This window comes from Thermobia domestica, chromosome 9, assembly GCF_964235325.1.
Source record: "Thermobia domestica chromosome 9, izTheDome1.hap1.1, whole genome shotgun sequence".
In the NCBI taxonomy this organism is placed as follows: domain Eukaryota; kingdom Metazoa; phylum Arthropoda; class Insecta; order Zygentoma; family Lepismatidae; genus Thermobia; species Thermobia domestica.
In genome coordinates, this window is record NC_137462.1 from 108,963,316 (window position 1) to 108,977,669 (window position 14,354).

Sequence of the window (14,354 nt, forward strand, 5' to 3'; positions counted from 1 at the left end):
TTGACAAGCTTTTCTGTATTTCTTTTACCAAAAGTGCATACAATTTCAAATTCGATTAAATAAACGTAAAATAAAACGAAAGCAAATCACTTATATAACCCTTTCAATGCGTAAGTTGACTTTTACCGACGGAAAGAAAATTTCCCTAATAAGCGAATGTTGACTATAGTCAATGTTTTTTTTTTTTTTGTCCGAATGTTAGACTTTTCGAGAGTAGTCGCCAATAGCACGGAACCCCTTTGGCGACTACTCTCGATAAGCCCAACACTCGGACCAAAAAAAAAAAAAAAAATTAAAACATTGACTAGAATATAGTCAACATTCGCTTGTTAGGGAAATTTTCTTTTCGTCGACAAAAGTCGACTTACGGAGTGAAAGGGTTGCTAATAATGTTACAGTTCGGGCAGTGTATCATTGCCTTCATCAAAAACATTATCTGTGTCTCAAATATTTTGATCTCTTTCGAATGTTTTGTAGGACCGCGGTAGCTCAATGGTAAAGCGTTCACCTCTGGTGCATGGGGTCTTCACTTCGATCACAGTTCGTGCCAAGTGAGATTTGTGGTGGAAAAATACTGTGGCATGGGTTTTCTCGGAGTTCTCCCGTTTCCTCCCACTTTCTTAATTCCACCATTTCATTCATTTCTCATCATCATCGTCTCCTTTAGCCTAGCCGACATAACCATGGGACGTAAAACTTAAATATTTCATTTCTTTTCTTTTCTTTTGTCTGAAATAGGTAGTTCCCTAAGTAACGTTTGACATTCAAACCCTAAATACACTTTATTTAGCTTTGATACCACCTACAGTTTTATAGATTCTACTTGCAACGATTTTTAATGATCTTAACGCGCTTCTATCGTTTCATTAAAGTTGGAGAGCCCACGAGCATTGACAGTCTGGGGTTTCCAAGGAATCCACGTGAATAGGGAACATTACATCATACGACATTATCGCCAAGTATTACTAAATATATTTTCAGCTTTTTTCCAATAAGCAAATAATATTGATTTCTTTTGCATGTTATCTGTTTCTCAACATTTTAAAAACAATTTTTTTTTTTTTTTTTGCTTTTAAATTTCCCACGCTTTTTACACGTAAGTTTCCCTTTTTCCACACAAACCAAAATATTTGCTCATTGTTCCCTAGTTGGAGAGGTTTGAGGAATGCCCGTGGGTCTCATCTTAAAGAAGGAAAATCCTCACCCACCTACGTCAGCCGCGGACAGCGTCTTAGGCGGCTGACGTAGGTGTGAACCGACTGACTTCCGGGCTAAGGAGCCAGCCTCTACCAGGTACCAACGGCCTCCTCGGAGGGCGGATAAGCGGGTGAAGGTCAGGGTACCTTCTTGTTCTTAGGAGAGGAAACTGTCCTAAAAGATAAATGAACCATAAGGTGGTCAACGCCATGGAGATGTGGAAAGGAAATGGGAATACTACCACATTATCTTTTAACCAGGAGGGACAAAGGAGGAGAATAAATACATTGATGTTTCTTCCGGAGATAAAACATTCCAGAGGTTAAATACTCCCCTGTTCGAATCTCCGTGTAGGAACTACTACGGGAAGAATCATCAGGGTAGCAAATAATGATAGCTTCCATTTCGGCATAGTAACGCGGAACATACTGACTTTACGACGTGCGGGTAAATTTGACAAGTTAAAAGTGGAAATGGATAAACGTGAAGTGAACATAGTAGGCTTGAGTAAAGTGAGATGGTCGGGAAAAGGTGAGATAGTATCAGGAAATTACACAATACTCTATTCGGGTGGCGTTAAGGCCGAGAATTGTCTCGTGATTGCAATGAGGAACGAAGTAGCAAGAAGCGTAACCAAAGCAGAATGCTACAATGACCGTTTGATGTTTGTAAAGGTAAGTGCAAATCCAGTGGATGTTGTGATAATATAAGTGTATATGCCGGCAACCGACCATGATGACAATGAAGTAAAAGTTACATATTGCATCAGGAGAGAAAAGATAAGATCAACGCCATAGTGATGGGAGACTTCAACAGCATAGTAGAGAAGGAACTGAAATAAGGTAGTGGGACCATTTGGACTAAGTAGAAGAAACGAATTCTGTCAAATTCTTGTCCACTTTTGTAGGCAACAGGATATGGTGGTGATGAGTAGATGGTTTAAGACAGGAAAAAATCAAGCTGTACGCGTGGAAAAGTCCAGGAAATAAGAAATCTGCTACCAAATCGATTACATTCTTGTCAATCATCTTTTCAGGAATAGTGTACGAGACGTTAAGACATCTTCGGGAGCGGACATTGATTAGGATCACAATCTCTTAGTGGCGAAAGTGCAAGCCTGGTTAAAATCAATCAAGAGAAATGAGAGGAGAAATCGAAAATGGAACTTCGAGCGACTAAGAAGTGTAGGCAGTGAAGTAAAGAAGAGATTGAAGAAAAATTCGGTGCAATGGGCGATATGGTAGGCGATGTAGAAAATAGTTGGAAAATTTAAACACATACTACCTGACACACTCTACAATGGCATTGACAAGCCTTGAGCATAAAGAGCCTTGACTGTCGTTGCTGGATCACCACATTGCTTCACTACAAACAAAAACTGAATCCTTCTGCAGTTATGTGAACTGTTTTGAATAGGGGCACACATTCCGCCACTGTACATGACACATTTCTAGGAGAAAAAAAATACTGATGTGACTCTCAAAATAGCCATTTTAAAACTTACACAAAGGTTCTGATCTCCTGATATCCTGAAAACTACACTTTCAGATGCAGATTTAATCAAAATGTGTTTTTCGTATATGTAAGAAGTTCCTAACTCGGTTAAATGTTTGAGTTCCCTCCTGGCTATATTGGTTGTATGCACCTTTGTCGCGGGAAACCCGAATTTAATTCCCGGTGGAAGCTCATGATTCGAATCTCCTGTTAAACTGCAGATCCACATCTCACATAGTCTCGCTGCTGAAAAGAACGCTAAAGTCCAATCCATCCTATCGTTTAAATGTTCGCGTAATTTTTCTTGGTACCCTAAAATGTCAATGATACATTTTGCGTCATAACCTTTCGTGTGGGCACTCCGAAAACAGTGTACATAAACTGTTATGAAATTGTTTTCCGCATCAAATATATCCCTTTCCGCCCGAACCCGCACAATCGTGCGAGTAGCTTTTCTGTATTACACAAGCGAGAATTTTTGATTTTTCACGCTCACTACGGCTACAAAACATGCACAATTGTGCGGGTCCACTTTCTCAGAACCTACAATGGACCCACGCATTGTTTTAATAAAAATGTTCTATACATGTTTCATGTAGTATGGAAAAACCGGTTTCATGAAATTAATCTAAAAAATTTCTACTCCCTTGCGGAAAGGGATATTCTAAGTTAAATCAAGATTTTTTAAAAAAGTTTATTACGAATATAATCCAAGCATTATAGTACATCCTATATTCAAGAATTGGTGTGTCTAAAATTTTCAAGTTTTCTCCAGAATTGGTGTGTCAAGGATTGTACTATTTCAATTATTTTAGGTCACTGTTGAATCTCGTGAGTGAGTGAACAGTTACATAAAGCAGCGATATCTTTCTTACATGAACATAAAGGTAATGTGTAATTCGAAAAAATCACCACTCAACACTTTTTTGTTGTGCGGAAACGAATCGAATACTCAATATTCAGCTAAGTAAATTAAGATAATAATAAAAATTTAATAAATTATATTAAATGTGGTATATTGGTAAACATATGTACTCTTAGTTCTAGAAACTGTAATTCTACCCCTGAGCTACTAGTCGTTTATAGACTGCTAAAATGATCGTTAAAAGTAAGAAATTCACATGAAGCGTATACTTCGGCACATTTTATCGTATAGTGTGTAATTTAGAAAGGTATGGAGAAGTACAGATAGTTCCACTATATTGCATTGGAATCAATGGTTAACATTGTTATAACTGTTAACAGTTATTTTATTTCTGTTAAAAAATATTTTCTTTCTTGAGAGGTCATGCAAAATTTCAATTATTTTTTTTTAAATAATGAATTGGTTTCATGTGAATGGAGTATTTTAATTTATATATATATATATATATATATATATATATATATATATATATATATATATATATATATATATATATTATTTTACTACCTTAATGAGTTGCATTCTAAGGTCATAAATCACGCGAAGATTATATTAAGTGACTGTGTAATTTTTAAACAAAATGAAACAATGTGAAACTTGGTTTACTTTGCCTTTTCCAGACAGAAAATATGGAAATATGAGTGATAAACTGATGTGAAACTGTGGTTCAACTTATACCTTGCCCAGAAATTTGTTCTTTCAGTTTATAATTCAAAAGTACCAGGATTGACTTGAACGTCCCATATACTCTTGAAACTTTTTTTTTTTAACAGTAATTCCTTTTTAATACATCAGTTTTTTGCGCTTCGTTTAATGGACTACGGAAAGAAAGGAATTTCGACAAAAATTGTCAGAATAACTTCATTTATCGATCATACAAATCAAATAGGTGTTATTAACTATCATAGAACCATCCACACGTTTTCCCCGTACTTATAGACAGTTAATCTTTTTTGTTTCTACTGTATTTAATTTGTTAATTGAAATTTGAAGAGCTAAGCCTTTTAATTTTGAAGTGATACAACTTAACCTACATAACAGAGAAATTATTTCCGCTGAGAAGTGTCAGTGACTGTCACGTAAATATAGTTATTATGGCAGTAGTTTCCATTTCATATCCGGATATCTACAACTAAGCGCATATTGTCTACATATTATTACTTTTTTCACATTATGTATAAAAAAGGAAAAATACTATAATTAAAATATGTATGTATTGTTTGAGCGATGGCGTGCGATCCGTGACAGCTGGATGCCACATATTTCTCTTTCCACTTCGTCATCCCTGAACAGAATGCTGTTATTATAATGTGATTGACTCAGCTGTTTTTTTTGGCCCAGAAGTGGAAGCTTTCTATTTGTAATCGTGGCAGTGTGTCACAAGGGTGTTATTATTTAGTGTTTGAGATACCTCCTCTTTGCGTCCTTCACTAAAATTGGTGGGCGAAATTTTACTTAGGCTAGTCTTTTTTTCACTGTCTTCAGGTTGTATTTTCGCATCGGTTAACATCCTTAAGTTCTTGTTCAGTCAAGTATAATGCTTTTTTTTTTTTTTTTTTTTTTCGCGAGCGTTTCAGTTATTAATAATTTGTTTAATCTAAGTTCCGGTTTGAACGAAATAAAATTCAATATAACATTTAATAAATATCAGGTAGTTTGAGATAAGTGTAGTAAAAAGGTTAAAACAATGATAAATTGGAAGACAGATTAGCTTATATTACTCGGAGTGTTACAAGTGTCAATAAAAAGTAGCTTCTGTCTTTCTGTGCCTGTAGACTAGGCTTTGATTTCTGGCGAAGTAAGAATTTCTTGTGGTAATTTAGCAACGTGAGGCAGTTGGTGATGAATTAACAAGTAGTTGACTACGGGGGGAAGGGGGAGGAAGACTGCGGCGGAACTCCATGTATTAGACATTGATCAATCCAATGAAACGGTATCATAATATCGGAAAATAAACCATATTCTCGAAGAAAGAGTATAAATTCCGAGTAATTTATCACTTTTGTCCTGTCGAAACGAAACATTTATATATCGGGCATTCGCAGCAAAACAGGGTGCTATAAGCAGGAACGTTCGCAGAGGGTGTGTCGTAAGGGTCCGAACCTCCCGAAATTCCGACTTTTGTGTAAATTTAGTCTAATTTCAGGGGTGATTTTTACAAATTTTAATATAGTTTATCCTCATTGAATTTGGACATCCCCAGAAGCTTTGGGGCCCCTATCGAAATAAATTCTTGCATACGTGCCTGGTGAGGCTTGGAATCAATGGCAAAATGATGAAAAGTATATTAGCATTCTCCGCATGTATGCAACTATTCTAAATACATTTCCGTAAACGTTTCACCATGTTTCTTTGAATTTTGTTCAGTACAAAAGTTTCCAGAGCAGTTGCAATGGTTATCGTGTCTGAGAAATAATGCTATGTTGGAATCGTAAAGATGTTCTGCTGGATTTCGACTGTACAAAAACACATACGATAACCCAAACTACGACATTTCTGGAAAATAAGTAATAGTCTCCATCAACAGTAATAACCTATCTGCAACACTTGAGTAGACTTTGATCTACGATTGTAGGACTCAGCGGGAAATGAACCAAAGAAATCATCCAAAGTATGAGTAACCTCGTAGAGGATTCGAAACTGTCGTCTCCTGGATCATTGTTTAATAAATTCATCAAATGGTAATCCGATGTTTCAGTGTCATTAGAGAACATGGAGATGAATTAGCTTTTCCAAGCAAGTCATAATGATGTTAGGGATGACTTTAAGATTATACATCTTCTTCTGTCTTGTAGCAGAAAAGAACATCTCTGCGATTCATAAGCATTGGCCCCACTATTTCCTATTTTTCGTCCACACCTTCCAATTGCTGCAAGTATATAGTTGCGTTGATTGTCTGTCCAGTTTGACACCAGTTTGTGAAGCACAATATTAGGTTGGTGCGAATGAAGTTTCATCCCAGGTGCTTCATTTCCAAAGCTCTTCCCTTTCCCCAAAATAAAACTATAATATTGGGTTAATCAAAATAGTCACCGTTTGTAACCACACATTTTTGTCATCGCTCAGCCGACGATTGAGTTCCGTGACGAAAAAAGTTTGGAGTCTGCGATACGAAGAAGTCTTCAGCTGCACCACCGAATCGTTCCACTCTCCCAAGAAGTGATAAAGATACCGGAAGAGACGTCAGCAGAATACGGTGGGTAAGGAAGGTTTCATTCTGTTACCTATGAAGAGTCTGCACCGTTCTTTGAGTGATATATGGGCTCGAATTGCAGTGCAGATCCACTTTTACCCGTATCTAAAAGTAATGACGGTTAACGTCTACGAATAACCTATTTTCGCTCAGAATTGCACGAGTAAAACCGTAATAGAAAATAATGAGTTTTCATAACTATAGTAGATTTTAGGTAGTTATTTAGTAGCAACAGAATATAGGGAATATACAATTTTAAGCAAATTTCTGGTATAATAGATTTTCACTCTACTGTTACATGTTAGCGGAGGACCGTGGAACATGGAAGCTTCTCAGCTGCGGCAAGTGACCTGCCAATAAAGGCAGAATACCTATGATGATGATGATGTTACATGACAGTGTGTTAGGCGAACTAAATAACTTGAAGAGTTGATAATGAGTGCGGGATAAGGGAGACTCAGAAGGATATATATATATATATATATATATATATATATATATATATATATATATATATATATATATATATATATATATATATATATATAATGACCGGATCCAGGATTTTCTGAAGGGGGTGCACCAATAACTATCAGTACATTTGAATCAAATTTAATTATTTTAAATGCCTTTAGGCATCTGTGATGTGTATGAGAAACTGACTTAAACTATTGTGTTTAGCAAAACCGCTTTCTTTTAAGCCCAAAACGGAAACATGACATGAAATTTTAACGAAGGGTGGTGCACGTGCTCCGGTGCACCCCCCAAATTCGGCCATATATATATATATATAACATCATAAGATCTTCTAAAAAAGATTTTTCCAATTTTCAGAACTAAGGGGCCATGCCCCCCTAGGAAATTATCCTAGTTGTAGGGTACAAAGAAACACAGCAAAAGAAAGGAAATAGTTCGCTAACCTGCTTATAGCAGATGTTGAAAATGGCTACCATTCATTTCATGGCACTTTTGGGCCCTGGTCAGCAAGTTGCAGAAGGCAGATCGAAGCGCACTGCTGGAATTGCTTCAATCTCATCAGAAATGTTCTGCTGCAGTTGTAGAAGACTATAAGGGTTGTTGCAATACAACTTAATCTTCAGGTTTTACCACAAAAAATAATCGCACACGGACAGATTCAGGTGACCAACTAGGACCGACACCAGACTGACCTCTGCTGACAACTCTGTCAGGAGTGAAGATTGTGTAAATGTGATCCATTCGGCGGGTTGTATGGGCAGTTACTTTATCATGTTGGAAGTAACCATAGATTTGAACCGGTGGTGTGCGCGTCACGTGATGTGGTTCCATGCATACATTCACGTCCAATCGTATTCTCTGGTCTGGGCCACTTTTATTTCCCCACCCTGTATAAAAAGATTGATCTAAAAAACTCTCAAAACTTACAGCATAATATTTAAAAAGAAATTTGATAGATGGTTGCTTTTCCTTGGCAAAGTAGCGTTTTTTTTACGAGGGCGTTACAAGTCGAGAAGATGATTTAAAAATTATTCCTGATTTTATTACGAAGTTTTTCCTTTCTTTTTTGGAAGTAGGCCGGATAATCGAGAGTCTACACTTCATTATACAGGCAAACGATAGCGTATGTAGCAGCATCGATTAGCGTGATGCACAGACAGAAACGTTTCCCGTTTATTATTAGGACGTGTGAGACAAATGAAATATTACTGTTTAACGTCACACTCTTATGCTCATTAGGCAAAGGAGACAATGATTAAGGCAAACGAACGATTATGGAAGAATTGGTGAAATAAAAATAGGAGGAATCGGGAGTACTCAATGAAAACCAACGAACACGATGCTGTCCACCACAAACTACAGTGAGTCAAATAAAATAATCGGTTGCAATATATATACACATCCTAGCCTCTTAGTCAGCAACAAACTTTCAAGGAGAGGATTTTGTTTGAGATGATTCGGTGATTTCGGTATAAATTGAATAGTGAAAATCTAGGTGTGGCCGTGTCCTCTATTCCGTATCGGACTGGAGTCAGATACGTCTCATGGTTACGATATTTTTGCATAGTCGCTTCAAAACGAATATCCTAGATACTAATTGCATAGAACCAAATCGTGTGTGCGTGCGAAGTGTTAACGTAAAAAGTAGGAGTCCTGAAATGTGTAACGCTTTCTCCCGTGTAGATATTCACTTTCCGCTTTACATTTTCATTCTTTTTAACGGGTCCGGGAACTTGCTTCCATTTTCTTTAACATAAAAGTAATATGATTATTTATGATTTTTTGTGTTGAACATTATATTTATTTATATTAAGACCTACACGCGGAAGAAGGAATTGAGCTGTAGGATACATTCGTGAGGTGATAACTGGGATATGTAATACTAAGAAACAGTAAACAAAGGTAGTATTTATGTTTTTGTTTGCAGTTTGTTTTTAGAAATTTACGAAAAAAAAAAAAGTTGTCCGTATTCAAGAATGTAAAGTACGGAACGAAGTGCCAGTGGCAATAATTTTATTTAAAATTAAGATACTTAAAATATTACCAAATTATTGTGTATAATAATTAATGCGACCGGGTGATCTTATTGTTTTTAATATGCCACATTTTCGTGTAGAGATTTAGTTTGTTTATGTAAACGAAAAAGAAAATAAGTACAAATCAAGAAAATAAGTACATACAACTTTAATTTCAAAGCATGAGTGATTGTTGAAGAAGAAAGTTTTGAAGTGAGGTTCTTGTAGCAGTTTGTTCAAGGTTTTATTTTCCCATGATTTTTAAAAATAGGTATAATTATGTTTTCTTTAGTTTAAGATCGTTTCTTGTCTCAAAGATACTTCATGAGACAAACATAAGTTTAAGATGACAGAAAAACACCTAAAAATGAAATGAAATGAAATCTTAAGTTTTACATCTCACGGTTATACCGGCTAGGCTAAAGGAGACGGTGATGATGAGAAATAATTGAAAGGGTGTAATGAAGTAAGTGGGAGGAAACGGGAGAATCATGAGAAAACTCTCGCACACGGTGTTTGTCCACCACAAAGCTCACTTGGCGCGAGTTGGGATAGAACCAGGACCCCGTGCACTACGAGGTGAACGCTCTACCACTGAGCGACCGCGGCACCCAAAGCTCCTAAAAGTAAATTTTCATAGAGAGATAAATGAGATCTGTATCTTAAAACCAAACTGTTGGAATTAAATTATTTTGATACCTTCTCCATTGACTTGTTTGGTTTCGACCTGGGTTCTGTCGATAGATTACATTTCCTCATTCTAATCTAAATGAACATAAGATTAACACGCTAATAATAGCAGTTCTGTCGTGTGCCCACTAAGGAATTTATTTCCAAATACTACAGCTCCGTAATATTTCTCCGACTATTCCACAAGATTACGTGAGTCGCACTTTACATAATAACAGTTTGGAATCAATCTCCTTGTATAAACAAACACAGCAACAAAACATTCTACTCCTTCGGCTTAACTCATACTGTAAGTTGCCATATACAGCCTTGTTTTAATTCAAAGTTATTACATGCCTTTTTCTTCTGCACCTTCCTCCAGCACATACGAACTGTTAGAATAGAGATGTGCACGAAACAATATGAGACATAGCTCTTCCAATAGAAACAGGTATATTTTTCGAGACGAGATAGCTTCAATTCGTCTCATGCATACTCCTAATTAGAAATTAAATAATATGTACGACTAAAATAGTCATAAGGGTATACGAGAGAAAGACTTGCACAAGAACATAATTTTTCGTCCTCTGGATTTCAGAGCCATATTCAAACTCCTAATCATATGTTCCGCCGTGGCTCAATGGTAGAGCTTTCACCTCTGGTGCTTGGGGTCCTTGGTTCGATCCGAGTCATGCAAAGTGAACTTTGTGGTGGACAAACACCGTGTGCCTGGGTTTCCTCGAGGTTCTCCCGTTTCCTCCCACTTCATTCCACCATTTCATTCATTTCTCATCATCACTGTCTCCTTTAGCCGAACCGGCATAACCGTGGGACGTAAAACTCAAAAATTTCATTCCATTTCATTTCAAATTCATATTCTTTCATTTTGACCTCGAAATTCCACCTGAAAGTATGGGGTGGATTAATCTTCGTAATTAAAAACATGCGAAATTTAAAATGTTGAGAAGAAAACTATAAAATACAAATTATTCATTATTAATCATAAGGTATTTTAATAGTAAAGGATAACAAATTGATTTAATTGATTATATTGAAATGTTCCTTAGTAGCCGATATAATTAGTCCACGTACCTTCTATAAGCCTGATGTGGTTCGATCCCGGTGGGAACTCGCGTTATTCAAATTCTAGGTTGATTTGTTGGTCCATATAGTGTCGGTACTGAAAAGAGATATTAAGTTCCAGACATAAACAAATAATTTCAGGTTGGTTTCAACTTATCTGATCTGTCAAAATATACATAAAGAGGCATCTACCTAATTACGTACAACTTTTATCTTTTGCTTGAATAAATAGGGGTACTCGACTTGATATAGGACAGTCAACTAAAAGTGATTTGTCAGACCAAAAACCTTGTGCTACTCATACGTATTTTTTTTTTTTTTTTTTTTTTTTTTGTAACTGTGTTTCGTTTTGTATTCATTTTTAAATACGCGCAATATGAGGAAAATAGAACTCACGAAATCATGATTTACTGTTGATCTGAAAGAATACAGTTTCCTATAATCTATCTATTAAAATGCTACAATAGCAATTAAAGGTGACTGAGCTCCAACCTATAACTTTGGCTTTCAATTTTTTCATTTACGGTTATGTGTGATTTCATGTTTAACAGAGACAAACATAACATTTTGAGTATGTGTACTTTAAATAAATTAGTTAAATACATTATTTTCATAAAGTTTATGTTTTAAAATTATTGTTCAAAGCCTTTGTATTTTAATAAGCCTTCTCTAAAATCAGTGCACGTAAATTGTGCTGCCATCTTTCGAGTTCTTTTAAAGTATATGTTGTGGAAGTTTATATGTTTGTGGTCAATCCTTTCGACAATGAGATCTCGGAACTTACAGGCTCTAGAAAGATGACGTTTTCACTGATCGATTGCAAATTTCATGTAGATTGTCCAATTCTAATTGAATATTAAAAAAAAAAAAAAAAACATGGCCCCTATTTCTTTATTACATTTTTACAATCATTGGAAGTGTTGAAATTAAAAAAAAACTAAAGCATCACATCCTACGCATTATACATTCCAACACCACATTGTTGTATATAGGGGTTGTATATGTCTCAGGCGTTTGTTTCATGGCCAAATAATAATGGAAAAGGAAGGATAACCATTTCTTCAGTCTAAGATGAAACTTTATTTTTTGAGTGTTTTGCCATATATAACTGACATTATAATTAATTGTGTATGTAATGTATTTGCTTATTACATACTGCATGCAAGAAAGAAAACACTGGTCATACATGAATTAGAAACTCCAACCGGAAGTAGGCTCACATCTTGCAAACGGTGCGAAATATTGAGAAAAAATAATCGAAAAATTCTTCCCTTTATGATAGCCCTTGGCTTTTTTTTTTTTTTTAAAAAAAAAAACAATACGTCTTTCACTTGTGTCTGCAAAGGGACATGTACAAATGTTGTGAGGAATGAGAAGGAGATTTATGCTCATATGCGAATGATGTGCTGTGCAGAGAGCGCAGGTTCAGCTAGTTATAGATAAAATATTACAATTACGAGGAATTCTGGAAAAGTTTCTGCAATCAATATGAAAAAAGACATGTGAAATTTTGGAAGTGTCTTTATTGTTTTTCAAGATATTCACCTTAAAGACCAATACACTTTTGCATACGCTCAAACTAATTTTCAAAAGAATTTTTTCCACTCTGAGTCTACTACCTCAGCAACCGCTGTTCGGATTGCTCAACAGCTTCTTTAGACAACACGAATCATGTATTTTATTCAGAAATTTGCTTTTTATCAGTGAAATAATTGAAAAGTTTAATGTCAGGGAAACAAAGTAGACCCCTAGTCGTGCTCGATAATGAAGGCAACTTTGAAGTAATAAGGTTATTTCGGATTGAGAGATCATACAATACAATAATATAGAATAATAGGTTATAGATCTCTTAAGTTATATCGGGATGTGTTTTATCATAATTTGTGGTTAGGTTCTTAACTCTGTAATCAGTTGAGGTATGGCAGCTCGAGTTCGTTAATGAAGACTGTGTGGCGTCTTTGACCTGAACTGAGATACACAAATCTTTTTAACCGATTTCAAGAAAAGGACGAGGATTTCAATTCTACCCATATATATGTGTGTGAGCATGCAACTCTTAATTTCTGACAGTGTTCATATCATAATTGCATGTATGGTCGCACATAATTTGGCATATGTGCCAATTCTGTTTATATACTTTTTGTTTGAAAAAGTGTGTTCTCGCGGTGGTTTCATGTAAATTTCATTAGAATCTGATGATAGTCATCGCAGCTAGACCATAAAACTCCTCAACGGTTGATAATGTTAATATCATAATTAAGCGACTTCATTGCGTGCATACTCACGCATAATTTCAACACAGATGTACTGATTTTGATTATTCTTTTTAAGTTTCAAAGAGTATACTTTCTCAGGTTCATATAAATTTTATCAGGATCTAATGGCAGTCTTTGGAGTTAGGCTGTAAAACACCTCAATAACTGATAGTCGTAATACTGTGTGTATTTACCTATAATTCCGTATCGCGCAGATCGATTAAGAATATATATGTACAGTGCTGGAAATTGGTATAAAGGCAGAGAGACATTTGCGAATAGAAGAAGGCAAGAATGCCGAGGATGGATAAAGGTGATGTATTTACAAAGTAATGTTGTATACTGTACAAAATCAAAGGCACATCGTTTGCAAATACGTCACTGGCACGTGTAGTTTACACAAAAAGATAAATTAGACGATTTTCGGATGGAAATTAGTATAAAGGCACCCAGTGTCTTTGACAAAAATAAAAGTACAATTTAAAGTACAGAATGCAAAATGAGTGTCCATTACTTGATTGTCCCTCCCTTCTTCTGAATGAGTTGGAATATGCGCTTCGGCATTGATTTTATGAGATCTGTTAGTTGTTGCCCTGGAATCGCTGACCACTCTTCTCGTATCGCGTTTTTCAACTTAGCAATGGTCCTAAATTGCCGTCCATTGCGATAAACATTGCGCCCAAGGATGACCCATAGGTTTTCTATCGGGCCAAGATCAGGGCTTCTCGCTGGCCGCTCCATAACCTTAATGCCTTTGACTTGAAACCACTGTAGAGTTGCTGCTGCCCTGTGGATAGCAGCGTTGTCCTGCTGGAAAATCAGGTTTTGATCGTCCAACTCCTCATACATCCTCAGCAATTCTATTTCTAACATCTCTGTGTACGTTGATGAATTCATCTTGGTGTTGAGCCATGCAATGTTGGATGTACCTTTAAGACAAAACGCTGCCCAAATCATAACACTTCCTTCACCAAAATGTCTGCTCATTTGCACTTGCTCTTCTTCACTAAGGTCATGCCAATAGTATTGAAAATCATCCGGACCAT

The 14,354-nt window shown here is 36.0% G+C and overlaps 2 protein-coding genes across 3 annotated transcripts in view; one reads left to right on the top strand and one right to left on the bottom strand.

Annotated features, from left to right (window-relative positions):
- Positions 1-14,354, top strand: part of Setd3 (SET domain containing 3) — a 331,102-nt gene that overhangs the window by 79,074 nt on the left and 237,674 nt on the right. The gene's annotated exons all lie outside the window — the stretch shown is intronic.
- Positions 1-14,354, bottom strand: part of LOC145694919 (uncharacterized) — a 125,119-nt gene that overhangs the window by 39,083 nt on the left and 71,682 nt on the right. Inside the window, exon 2 of one of the 2 annotated variants that reach the window (XM_081771688.1) lies at positions 11,063-11,150. The exons of the other annotated variant lie outside the window; for it this stretch is intronic. The gene's annotated coding sequence lies outside the window, so the exon portion shown is untranslated. The remainder of the gene's footprint in view (positions 1-11,062; positions 11,151-14,354) is intronic. 2 annotated transcript variants of the gene reach the window in all.